Here is a 14,665-nt window from a genome sequence, read left to right on the forward strand (position 1 = left end):
ACTGTGACTCATAATAAAGGTGGAACCTTAGTGTGCAGGTAGGATAATTTGTTTCGAGGTTGTGTGTGGCTGTCCTTTCTTGTGCTATAAGTTTGGTGTTTTGAGGAAGGGGCCTCATGAAGGATGGTGAGGCCAAGTTAGAGGTAAGGAATTCCTGGAAGGTGACCAGTTGGTGGTTAGGTTGGAGGGTAGGTCAGATCATGGTTGGATGGTGGTATGAACTAGGAGAGGCAGGGTTCAGTGTTGGGATTAGGTTGGTTTGGGTTGGAGGGATTCATGGCAAAGAAGTGTTTCCATTGCAAGGACTGGGAGAAGGAGAGTAAGTCTTTGCCAAGTCCAGCATAGGCCTTTGGGTGTAGGGCTAAAGATGAGACTTCAGATAGAACGAAGACTTCTGAGGGGCTGAAGGTTTTGGTGGAAACGATAACAACAGTCTTACAGGAATGATTTATCTCATGATTTGGGGGAGTGCTGGCTGGTAGGGAGTTTTTGTGCAGTTAGGCAGGGTTCGGGTGCTGTGAGTTGATGAGGAGGAACACTTGTGGTTAATATAGGGATTGGATAGTGGTGTCCTGAGGGGCAGTAGGATGTCAACAGATTGGATAACTTATGGAGGTGGCATCTGAAATGCTCCTCCAGGTGGGTGGATGATGGACAGTAGGCTGTACTTTTTCAGTTTGTATATCCTCGTCATGGTTTCACTTAATAAGTTGTTTCCCTTGTTGCTCAATAGTACCGAGGGTATTTCACATCTGTGTATAATTTTCTCAACCAACACTCATTTTGTCTTGAGATAGATTCTGTTAATACAAATTTTGTAAGAGTGTCTTGAAACATAACAGTGCATTTCTGTCACCAATGTCTGGCTCAAAGGACTGGGCACATCAGTGTCACAACTGTTGAATGTAAGGGTAGTCCATGTACAATGTTAGTGCTGTATCTGACATTGCAGGCTCCGATCACTGTTGATGCAGTGGCCTGCTCCTCAAACAATAGTAGAAGCCATATCGGTTTTATCTGAACTAGACAACTCAGGAGCAACCTTGAAATGAAGTCAAAGAAAACACTTGTGCCACACAGCAGTCCATATTAGTATTTCAGTAGCATCTACTCATAGAGCTACGCAAAAATGCAAACTGAAGCCCTACAAAGTAACAGTAGAGCATCAACTGATAATTCAGGTACTATTACCAACATCAGTATTGCAAATAACTATTGCATGATGTAGAGAATCATTGTGAAATGTATTGCTGCTTATCAGCTACTTAAAATTTTATTGTGAAAGGTAAATTTTGTCTCCAGACAGTTATTTTTATTTGTGATTTCTAATATGCAAAGCTTTATCTTCAGGCACCTACATATATGCAACAAAATAAGTTAGTCATCAACTCAACCATTAAGGTATGGTCAACAGAAACACTGCATATATTTATTTGCCTTTATGTATTCCAGAGTCTAAGATACAGTAAAAATGGAATATTTAATAGAATGCATTAATGTCCTCAACATAGATTAATGGTGATGAGCAATATCTGTAAAAGTAGGTAGGGAAATAGCAAGAAGAAATCACAATGCAGTACCACCATCAGTCAGTTAAACCAAACCAAAGGACAGAATCTGAATACCTACTGCAAGTTTCACCCAACTGGCACTACAAGTACTGTACACAAGAGGTAACTGTGATACTGTTTTATTTATCTAACCATTAATTAGGAAAGCCAAAATAGTACATCTTACGCATTGAAACAAAGCAATATCTCCATTTGTAGGTTTTCAGCTAATCGGGGGCCATCTGGTATATTGGCTAAAGTGTGATAGTATATAGTAGCCAGTGAGACTCACTGAAACTAATGATTCCTTCTGGTGGAATATGTCAATTAATTAAATAAGATTGCCCATCATAGACCGAAGTGTGTCATGCCAAAATTTCTGATGACGTGGTTAAATTATAATCTAATAAAACAAAATACCAGTTAACTTTATTTACAAACCATAGGAAATTGTAAATGAGCATTCTGATTGGTAACCGACAGCTGACTCACAATTTGACATGTTCAGTTCTTGCCATTCATTGCACCAACAGTTAACTAATGCCAGCATGCAACAGAAAAGCCACAGTACAATGGAAATGCACTTTTATCAGCACATTTACAAGTAATAAAGTAAATACTGCCACAGCATATCATGCTAACTCTGTAGCATTAACCAATGCAGAGGGGCCTAAACATGTAATAGATTAATTAACCAATGATGGCATTAATTCTGAATGAAGCTTATAATACACCCTGTACTAAATACATCAAGTTTGTGGAAAGTGACTACACTTAAATCATGAAATGAAGCCTAATATATTACTATGTTACATCTAGACTACTCACTGCCTAAGATAAAGCAGACATGAACTTCTATTAGTTGCACATAACAGAACAACATATAGCACATTGGCATCAGTGTTGCCAGTCACAGAATTAATGTAAGGGAAACTGACTATGCTTGTCACAGAGAGAAAATATCTGTCAATAGGTTGTTGTACTAACACTTTGCAACCATTAGACCCAGGCTACACTTGATCGGATCACTTAACTTAGAAAAATACTTCAGCTTGGTAATTGATTTCTTATAATCCCACAACTATATCAGATTATTGTAATCTAGCTGAGGAATAAACAAATTTTAAGCAAAACTCTGAATATGACTTTGGTGAACATGGTGGTATGCCTTAAGTCACAAATACAAAGCTATGTTGTGTGTGCTATATAACTAGAGTTAATCTAAAATGCTGAAGGTATCACTCAAAAGCCTAGGGCAACATCAGACAGCTGCTGCCAACATATGGGTCGCCTGTGTTTGGTATATCTGTCATGAGTTGTGCAATCCAAATTTATATAATGTAGGGGCAGACATGTAAATTGGGTGTGGAGCGCTTGTTGGAGGAGAGTTATCAGATATGTCTATGATAATACCAAAGACAAACTACACATACGACTAAATAACAGGAGGTGAATAACAATCTATTAATAACACACAAGTGCTACAGTATATTGACACCTTTTTACTATGTGTTAGTATACTTAGCACTACAACAAGCAGTGTAATGTAGACGGTACTGTCTTATCATGACAAAAAATGCAACAATGAAATGTAAACCTGACGAATGGTGACCCCATACAGAAACTCTGCTCATAGTTGAATTGAATTTTGTGATGGACACTATTAAATGCAGTCAACATTGTTTTGCAATTGTTTTACGCATTCTCATAAGAGATCCAATCTGTTATCCTATATCTATAGCAGTATACTGGATATGATGGTATCTGCCTCACAGCAGGCTGATTATAGAATTTATCTTGGTAACTGAAATAAGATCAAGCAGAGAAATACAGTCAGAATTTCATTCCCAGTCACTCCGCCATAATTAATCTCACAAGCTTTAGTGTTTGTTTTTTACATTCCATCCTGGATTTTCCATTGTTTGCTTTAAGCTTTAGTGTTTCATGAATTGGTATATGTCTACACAAATTAGTACTACCGATTGAATCCCATATGACATTAAAGGGGATGGTTATGTCTTTAAATTTATATTGATATTGGAATATGTATTTCTTCTTTAAAACCTCTTTTAATTTGAAGCTTAAGTTATATGCCGGCATATTCACATAACTGATTATGGGCCTCACCGAGGCATCATGTCTGGGGACACTAGGTTCAGAAAGTAATTGTGAGTCCCTTGGGTTCATCACAAGCTCTTTACATTCTTCATTATGAAGTATAAAGACCCAAAGCCTTTTTGTAAATCGAGGTAAGGAAGTTTCGTGCAACTGCACTTCCTTTTACACTTGTATTCCTTGGTGTCACAAACTGTTCCCATTCTAAACACTTCTTGTAGCAGTTTGATTTTGTGCTTGATGTTTTCTGTATTAAGGTAAATAATCTCCTGGAAAATGGGACATTGTCCAAACTCTGTAATGACCTCCTTTTCTTCTGCATTTAAATGATTCGCATTAATATCCTCTTTCAGTGTACTTACTGGCCCTGTGATCTTACTGACATGGCACACTCTGTGGGGCGGCGAAGAAGTTGTGGGACGGCGAAGAAGTCGTTGTTTAATGTTGAATGAAAGTTGAACATTGCCACCTTAAATCACGCGAGCCTGGCAACTAATTTGGTGGCCAGTCAGAAAGCGAAGGGAAACTTACTGACCTTAGTTCCCAGTCTGCACGGCCACATTCCTGTACAGCCCAGCTAAACGAAAAATATCCATAGTTCTTCACGGGATTAGGGCTGCTTCAATAAAATTTAAAGTTCCAAACAAGATTTTATTATCTTAAAGGCTCACACAAATTACTCGAAACTTCTGAAAATGCTAAAGACATTAAATATTGTTAATTGAGCCAATCGTTTAATAGTTCAGAGGCGACTTCTACAGCAAGTTCCTCCTGAATAGTTCATTACTCTAACTAACGGTGCTCTATTAATAGTTCGCAATAATGTTAAAAAAAAAGATTAATGCTCGCCTTAAAAGTGGAGTTAGTCACCACTTGCCACGCGGAATTATACTTCACACGGACGGCACAATAACAGTTTGTTACCGAAGTCTAAACGATCCAGGACGGTGTACAGTCCTCGCGATTTTCAATGTCCGTTTACATTGCTAAGTATGCACATGTCACAGCCCGCTATGACGTCACCCAAGGCGAGGCGCGATCGGACGTTAAGCTCGCGTGGACTAGGCGTTGGTCTAATGCGGAGTGAGCTTACTACTGCCTCTGCCGCTCTTTTTATATAGCTCCAGCGCGTACCGCCAAGAGAGCATCTGTTCTTTCCGTTCGTATGCAGATGCCTGCAGCCTCCAAATGATCGCTATCTCAGGCACATAATCTTAAATATCACATTTAATAATAGCTTTACAAACTTCTCAATTTTTGTATACATACATCTGAGCAGTACAGAAGCACGTAGAAAATCTCAGCCCGCTAAAATTAAAACTTTACTCTCTAGAATTTTTACAATGGAACTAACGGTAGATTGTTACCTCTGAACCATAGCTTTATCAAGACTTGTATCAGCTGTTAATTATGCTACAAGACTAAAACTTGGTGTAGCTTTGTTAATTGTCCTATCTGATCATTGGTCTTAAAGAATTTGTTTTATCATTAAAATTTAAAGTACTTAATCTATAATGCTTATGTACATTTTACTCACAAAAGTAGTTTTTACTAAATTACTAAAAAAAACTAGAAGAGGTAACTGATTGTGGTATTTCCATTATTATTATTAGGGTGAACTGAAGCATCCTACCAATTTTCAATATTGTAGCTCTATTATTTCGCGCCTCCGATTTTTCCGAAAAACGCGGATTCTGGAGTCAATTTTAGTTTTATGGTTTTGGAAACCAGCACCACTCATTAATGACTTCTTACTGCACCTTCTCACCAAATTTTGGCTTCCTAGCGTCATTATTTAGCGCCTCCTATTTTTCTTTCAAAACGTGAATTTTACGTAAACTACTAATTTTATAACATTAAGATTTGTTACCTGAAACATTATTACATAGAACTATACTTTAACAAAGTTTTACACACAAATCTTAATTTTTACTTTTATGTTAAATGTGGTGCAATACTATATGCAGGCGCGTTACGATGACGTGACGCTACTAGCAGTGAACTAGGGTAAGTCCCGTGCACTCGCTCGCCTCTGTATCTTATACATGATACAGCGCTTGCTTTGCTTCAACTCCATGTTATTTTGTTTTTGAATGATACCATCTCTAATTTATTTCACATCTATTCTTATTTTCTGTACATGGTTTTTCAAGTACTTTTTACTGTCATGTGTTCCTCACCACGTGTCTTTATTTTCTCTAGCTATGTTGCCTGCTCTTGTCAAAGGGCAACAGTTCTCTTCCTGTCCTTACAAACCTCGGATTTCTACCCACCTTTCACTTGTTATTCAATACCCCAGGCAGAGAGACAATTATTCTTCACATTCACCATATGGAACTCACATTCTGGCTCTATCTTCACCTCAGTCCTTTCTCTGCAGATCTACTGACCTTTGGTAGCATAGTTAATGACAACTGTACCTTATTAAAAAAATCTCTTTGCAACGTCCCCTCAGAGAAAAAAAATCTTCATCTTTCCCTACTACATGGAAGAGATGTCTCACTTGCGATCTGCTTCTCGTTTACTATTCAAAGATTTATAGTTCTCAATCTTTGCAATCATAATAGCTGTTCCTCAGATTCTAATATCTTATATGCATTATACCTTCTTCCATCTGTTAAACTGCTACTTTGCACCAAACAAACCTGTGCTCCACTCCAGTAAAAATTTAATTTACCCATGTATGCCTTCCTGACTATCTGACTTTACAAATTCATTTTTGTTTTCGCAGTTGACTATCACTATTTTTTCAGAAAAGGCCTAATGTGACTGCATTCTTACATCCTTAGTTTCCTTGCAGTTTATTCATAGTCTCCCACATAGTGGCCAATTGATTTGGAGGATGCTATGACATACTTTTAAGTAAAGAACTGACCTTTGCACCCATGCCAAAGGCTTTACAAATACCTGCATTCATCAGTGCCATTGAAGTAGCTGTTGGACCACTTTCCATGGATTCAGCAGAAGAAATAACAAGCGGAACTTGTCGAGCAGCTACGAAGGCTCACCTACAAAGGAGTAGTATATCTGAGGCAGAGGCGCTGCACTACGTAGTAAGCTTCGCCAAGATACTGAGATGAGATGGTGGTTCTTCCAGCTTCGAAGGTAATGCCACTCTTTTACTTTCTTGTAACAACTATCATGATAAAATGTACAGTTTACTGAGTGACAGCACATACCAGAAAAATCAGTAAAGGCCCCACTAACCAAGTGGTAAGGAAGACCACTTCGCTTCTGAACATGCCCCCCCCCCCCCCCCCTCCCCTTTACAACGGAAGTGGTGTGAAGGTGGAAACCAAGTGGTGTGGTTCTTCCGAGGCTTTATGGACTTCCAGAGATCCATATACAAGATGTTCCTATGTGTTCAGTAATGAATAACACTGGCTCTCCAACATATGACTGTGCCAGACACTGAGCTTTATTACTAAGGCCTATTGTGGAAAAATGAACTCATCACATGTGTAACTCTGCAGACTTCGTTGGCAAAGTAAAATCACTGAAACTGAACAGTTCTGATACATTAGATAGTTTCGATGTAATGTCATTTACAAAGGTTCCGCTTTCAGAGGCATTATCTCTTATTGGCAAAACATTTAATAGATTTCAGCTTTGTTTAAACATGTCATGATCTCAACTTACTTTTTACTTAATAATGAATTTTTTGAACAGACTGACTGTGTCACCATGTGTAGACCCTTGCCGCCCTCGGTGCCAACTTGTTTTGGAGGATTTTCAGCAAAAGATGCTGGGATCTGCTAGCTTGAAGCCCACAGTATTTTTGAGTTATGTTGATGACATGTTTGTAGTGTGGCCCCATGGTGAATATAAATTACAAGAAATTTATTTTTATTTATTTATTTTTTACCATCTGAATTCCATCCATAGACAAATCCAGTTACAATTGAAATTGAAAAAGAGGGATGCTTTCCATTTTTGGGTGTTTTGGTATGATGCAAAGATGATGGCACTTTGGGACATATACAGATTTACATTTACATGCAAACAGCTGCCACCATCCTTCCCAAGTGAAGAGTGTTCTCAGAACTATGGTACACATAACTGCTGATAAGAGCAATCTGGAGGAAGAGCTTACACATGTGAAGAGAGTTTTCGACTCCAGCAAGTATACTCCACAGCAGATACATAAGGCACTACGAATGAAACCAATGGTGGGCATAAGAAATGCAGAATATATGGAAAGTTTTAAATCTGCAGATTTCCTGCCATATGTGGGAAACCTATCACCAAAAATAGGACAGATCCTCAGAATACACATAGTAAAAGAGGTTTTTCACCCTCCACTAAAGACAGCAGCACTCCTGGGTTCCGGTAGAGATTATTTGTTGCTTCAGAAGTCTGTGGTTTACAAGTCCCCTGTGAGTGTGATCTTTCATACATTGGCAGACAACATATATAGCCTAATAAACTGGTGGTGCCAGAGCAATGTATTGAAGTTGGGCACGCTATAGTGTATGGAAATGTCGGAAGTTTTCGTCTTTCTGGGACTCATTAGTGATAGAAACAACTGAAATTCGGTTGGCACGAAATTAATTTATAGAGATAGTGGCTTCAGCTTGAATAAACCATGGAATCAGCACTTTCTGTAATAAACTTAAAGATATTACCAAAGCACAGCTCACAGTTATATGTTGATATCCCAGCATGGATCAACTGCACAGCCACAGATCTAACAAGGATGGAGCAAGTGCCAGAGTGTCACTCATTCTGCTCATTCGGAAGATGGCTGAATGATGCACAGTCAAAATATCGGAACAAGAAGTGGAATTAATGTAGGTGCACGCCCAAAAGTTAATGGAACAGTGACCAATTTGTTTACATTTTAAGCATATTACTGTCTTCGACTATACCAGACACGTTGAACTGAAAGTACATTATTACTTGTAGTATGCCTCTTTGCAGTTGCTATGGAAAATGATTTTATACAGTGGGGCTTCATCTCTAGCATTTTGTTATTTGATCTATATACCCCTACTGCTAGTTCTATTTTCCTTAGTTAAACTTTTGCTTTGTATCAAACATTTAATTGCTTTTTATTTTTGGGATGTTGGTTTACTTACCTCTTGCCTTACTGGAGCTACCACACTGTATTCTGTAACTAGCGTCCCTCCCAAGTGAAAAAGTGCAAACATAGTAATCATTAAAAATTCAAAGCATTGGGACCCAAAGACTGACAGGTTCATTTGCCTCTTGCCTATTGAGCAGTTTGTTTAAGGAAGAGGACAGGCTCTTTGGCCTTAGTCCATATCAGTACAGCTTTAGATCCAAAAGCTCAACAGGTGATGCAATTAACTGTGTGTTGCAAATAATACAGGAGACACAAGAAAAATATTCAGTAGCAGTAGCAACAGGTGTAGCCAGTGCCTTCAACAATATCCAGTGGCGTGTCTAGTTCACAAGGCTATGAGAGATGCAGACACAAAGAGTCCTATACAATAGCTTACTCAACCACTGAACAGATACAATGGCTCAGTGGTAAGGAATACAAAAGTTTATCAAGAAAATAACTAAAGCATGTCATTAAGGCTCAATCTGGGGGCCCACTGAGATATTGCCACAGAACCATTTCTATAGAAACAAGACAGGGGCACTGCACAGAAATTCAATCATATACTGAACATCACCAGCATACAGAGGAAAATAAGAAGACATCTAGGGGTAAACCTCGATGAACGACTGGCATCAACAGCAACAAGACTTTTGCAACTGGAAATGCAACAATACTAATGCTCAAACTTGCCACGCTAAACTCAACTCGCTACAGATTACCATTGCATGCACTATGAATGTATCATACAGATCTCTTCGCAGCAAGTGCCTGGGCACATAAACTGTCACTCGTGGCCCCAGAACCAATGTGAGGTGTGGACAAAGAGGTGTTTTGCTCAGAATGTGAGGGGTATTTGGCACCCTATTTGTGAAAGCCCAGTGCATTGTACTTTGCAACATACCATACTGACCAAACCATTATGCCAGGGCAGTGGCATACTGGCTCAAAACTGGGAGACTGGACAAGGTAGATGAGATAAAAGCTTTTTACAGAAAAGTACAAATTAAATGTTTGGTAGGTTGAGACAGGTCAAAAGGAGTCTGAAATATCTGACAAGAGCTGTCAGATTCTTCTCCTTCCCGAACAGCAGGGAATGGCTGAGGCTCAGACATGTTGGCCTTAGTCACAGTTTGGTACACCTCCTGAGAGGTCATAGCCCATACCCTGCACATCAGCACAGGTTTGGCCTTAGCCAAAGTGATACACATACTGGGGAACATGGGTCCCCTGAACACTCAATACCACAATGCGCTCCTCCCCCCATTTGTCACCCTCCCTCCCCCCCCCCTCCCACCCGACTGCAGTCTCTGGGTAGCTGAAGTCACTGAAGTGTGACTTTAGCTGCCAGAGACTACAGTTGTGTGTGTGGTGTGTGGAGGGGAGGGGGGCGTGTGTGTGTGGGGGGGGGGGGGCACATGCGCATGGTGGAAGGCGCGCATGCACACGTGTGCATTAGTGCGTGTGGACATGAGGGCGGGGGGCGTGTGAGCACCTGTGTGTGAGTGCGTGTGCACTTGGGAGGACACATGCGCACGCTTGCGTCTGTCGTCTATTTCTGACAAAGGCCTTGTCAGCCACAAGCTTTCTGTGTGATTGTGCGACTCAGCATCTCCACTATATGCTGAGTAGCAATTTTCCTCTTCATAATATTGTGACATTCCATCCTGGATTTTCCTTTGTTTGATTTTGGAACGAAATACATCACTGATTCTGCATATCAGAGGTCCAACAGTTGGTGGTAGGTTTGTAGACGTTAGTGGCATTAGATGCCTATGCGCACAGGTCAAATAATTCACATAAATAACGGGCTGCTGACTTGCATACATGGTGATCGCATTCAATAGCATAGCATCCTGATGGGTTACATCAGGCGAATTTAGTCGCAGAGACATCAGTTTAAGTTCACTATAATGCTCTTCAAACTACTGTAGCCGGAATGGCTCCAAGACACACGAAGACATCAAGCACAAAGGGATGCAGGTGGTTTGCAGCTATCAGTGTGTCTTCAATTACCACCACAGACCCCATCCAAGTGCATGAGAATGTCTCCCGTAACATACTGCTCCTACCATCCTGCATTCATGCGCACTGCACGTTTCGAGCCACCATTTAATTCGATGATGGTGTCTGAGATGACCATTTCTAGCGGTTCTGCCTGCTTTATTTATTTCATTTGTTGTCCTCTGTGTCGACGTACTTCATTGCAACACTGGCTGAAAAATGGTGTTTGTAATTTGGTCACTTGACTACTGTAAATAATGTAGCCAACAGATGCACAGTTGTGTTTTACTGTCTTTTACTTTCACTTTTCACAACCCCCTCATATACATATTTACATGGCCCGTGCTATTGTTTAACTTTAAATATGCCTCGTTAATAGTTTGCAGGCAATCCTCCACATACTGCTACAATAGTAAACTATTGAACATCTGCGAGCAGTAGAAACCTAAGAACAAAGTTCACAGTTCCTGAAGGATAGCAAGGTATGTATGGAGCACATACTGTCATTGGTTTTACACACGGCCTAATTGTTTAACACTTATTTCACAGTTTAGTTGAAGCATTGTTGTTGTTCTAACCAACACAAGTTTCTCATCTAAAACTCGGCCGTGGACTGACTGGATGACCAACCATTTAGCATCTAGTGGTAGTTTCACTGTCCTCCCACCTCTTTCTGCAGAAGCTTATGAAGTAGCACATGAACTTTCGAGAAGCTTCACCATTTTCGAGATACTCATTCACAGGCTCTGTGTAATAATAATCTGCCCTTCATCAAATTGTATATCTCAGTGGATTTCCCCCATTTGCAGCCCAAATCTTCATGAGGGTGATCTCCCATTCATGTATGCCACACTTATATTTTTGTTATTGCGTCAGGTGCCCGCATTTAATGTCACGGTGGGCAGTGGTCATAATCATTTTGGCTTATCAGGGTAGAATTCCCACGCACTTCAAAATTATGTTTCCATCTTCTATGTAGGAACACAGTCACTAACTCTAAAATGAAACATGGTGTATATGTCTATTGTCCTAAGATATCTAATCCGAATCACTAAGCTGGACTAAGCCGACAATATGTTCATGAAGAATCTTGGTTTAAGATGACACAGTCATTATTTCATTTATTCCTGGGAACATTCAGACCCCAAGGCAGGGTGTGATCTGAAATTCTTAGCCACAGGTTTAATGTTGGCTATCTCTCTACTGTGAATGGGTATCTCCTAACCACCAATTTGGGCAGTTACATGTAAAACCAAGTGTGTCAAGCTATTTCTTTTGGACAGAATGACCAGTTTCTAATTGTCATCACAAGTAAAAACAGGAAACTGAATCCAATAGGTGCTCAGAGCTGTTCGAAGATGAAAAATCCTGCTGTACGCTCTGACCAGGGTTTACACACATCTCCATGTGCTGCTGTTGTGCCAGGATTTTGGCATTACAGATTATCACTGTAAGAGGCTTTAAGAGGAGAAAGTTTTATAAGAATGTGGAGTAGGATGACAATGTCAATCTAGTTCCATTTTTAGACATAGTGTCAATATCAATTGTAAATGAATGCCAAGAACCTGCAGGTTGCTTCCAGCTATTTCCTGGCATAATGTAATGTCACTCACAGCAAGGGAGGGCTGGCATGACGAAAGATCCTTCTGAGCATGTTAGTGCTGATGGCTTACCACAGCAAAATTTGGGACTGTGTAATTATGGCAGCCTAGAAGAAAGGCTAAAAATGTTAACAGGTTGGTTATCTTGATGCACATATTCCCTAGGTATTTAATGCTCCACTGTTCCTCCTAACAGACATACATAATGTTGAGTACACGGCCTTAAAGTCATATGGCTGGATAAAATCTTCTTGGGCTTCCAGCCATATCACGTGGGTTATACATCAACAAGGTTTTGGCCTCATGCTCCTTGGCAGTGGACTGTCTTGTGGTTGCTGACCTCATCCTTATAAAGCCACAGTGTAGTCTATGATACCACCAGTGTTCAGGCCACTGCCGTCAAAGCTGACCCATCCACTTCAGACTAGTCCCCATGTTGTACTGACTATGTTATTAAATATTTTGATCTCTACAGCTTCATTAATTATGCAGTTCCAGAAGCAGTTATTTAATGACCGAGGTGATGCTGAATGCAATTTTATGACTATTTTCCAATGCATACTTAAGTTGCCATTGAATTCTCTGCGTATGTAATTTAGTCAGACATCTCTCCTGTTCAATACAACTTTGTTCATCAAGTGCATGGTCTTCCCGGAGAAATACTGTCTTGACTAACACGGACTCTGTAGGGTTGAGGTTAAGGTCGGCACTGCACTCCACTGGGAGGGGTGCTGCCACATTCTGTATTTTTAAACAGATTATAAGAATTCTGTGATTATCTTAAATTCTTTGATGATCATGCAGAAAAATGGAAATGGAGAAAAACTTGCAAAGCGCCACACGAGTTCATTCTTGAGCGCTGAAAAATGTTGGTAGGTGCCGCCACAACTAACTTCTGCCTTCGAATATATGTAGTGCTACACAGGCATGCTTTGCAGGCACAAAGATAAATACTGGCGCCAAAACCTCTGCGTCAGTAAATAAATTAAAAGGAAAGGTGGAAGACGAGCTTTTTTCTCCACCCCGAGTGTCGACCACTGCATTTTTATACTTTATCCAATGAAGTAAATACAAATTCCGTATTGTTCGTCTTCGAATGTAGCAGCATTTCAGTGTACTACGAAAATCCGACTGGCAAGACTGTTTGGGATGTTTGTCAATATGGCCAACTCTACAGTCTAAATTTTTTCCTACCGGTGAGAAGAGATGGTTGCTAACAGGAACTTTTATGAATTGTGAATCACATGCAGTTTCTCTTTACCATAAGAATAATACAAATATAAACATATATATAAACATTTTGTCATGTATTATTTCATGTTTGCTGCTGTCTCATTTAAATCCTGTCTGCCTAATCAACTACGAAACTAGAATGACACAACAGCGAACATAGAAGAATATACATATGATGTCATGTTTATATTCGTATTATTCTTATGCCCAATAGTGATAAAGTCAGAAATGAAGCACGGCAATTGACTAGATTTTTAAATCTAAGATGACTAATTTCAGTGCAGAATGTAATGTACTAAAGAGGTGTCTGCTAAGATTTTCAAACGGAGAAAAATTTTCGCCAAACTCTTTCTTCTATCATATGCTGTATATTATTTGGTTCTCGTTGATCATTAACAATGAAAGCACCAGTGTAAGTAACAACAAATAGAAGTCCTTGCCATTGTTTTGCTAATGAGACAATTCCTATATCGTAGGAAGTGGTAGCGCACACAAAAGCACACCATTCCGTGAGCGGCGACAGGCTGTAAACACTCATTATCAGAATGTGACAAACATTGCATGACACAGTACAGTAATGCATTTTGAGCTTAGAGTGACAAACACGTATAACAAAGAGAACGGCACTTATCAGATCAAAGAAAAATAAACAATCAATTCAAACCAAAGGAAGGGTACCTGCACAAATACAGACGGAGCGCCTGATGCATAGCAATGGCTACCTGGTAAAGCTTAACTGCTAAACTATTTGTATTGTCATTCATTCGACCTAAATTTTGTCTCATATTACAATGGACCAACTTTGTTTCGATTTGGAGGTGGGGCCAAAAACTTTTCTCTCGCCTTGAATTTCAAGTCTCAAATTTCAGGTGCGGCTTAGATTTGGGAATTTTTTTTTTTTGTTCCTTTGGTTCGAGTCTCATCGTGTACTGTGGCCAATCACTTTCAATACCAGGACTCAATATTAGTGACAAACTGCAGCAGTACCATCAGTAAATACATTTTTGTTTGATGTTAAATGAATGGGTGAGGAAAAATAGGAGTAATTTGGAAGTCCTTATTTTCAATAACAGGAATCCCCAAATGAGCAGGGTAAA

The sequence above is a fragment of the Schistocerca gregaria genome, chromosome 6, assembly GCF_023897955.1.
Source record: "Schistocerca gregaria isolate iqSchGreg1 chromosome 6, iqSchGreg1.2, whole genome shotgun sequence".
Lineage (NCBI taxonomy): Eukaryota > Metazoa > Arthropoda > Insecta > Orthoptera > Acrididae > Schistocerca > Schistocerca gregaria.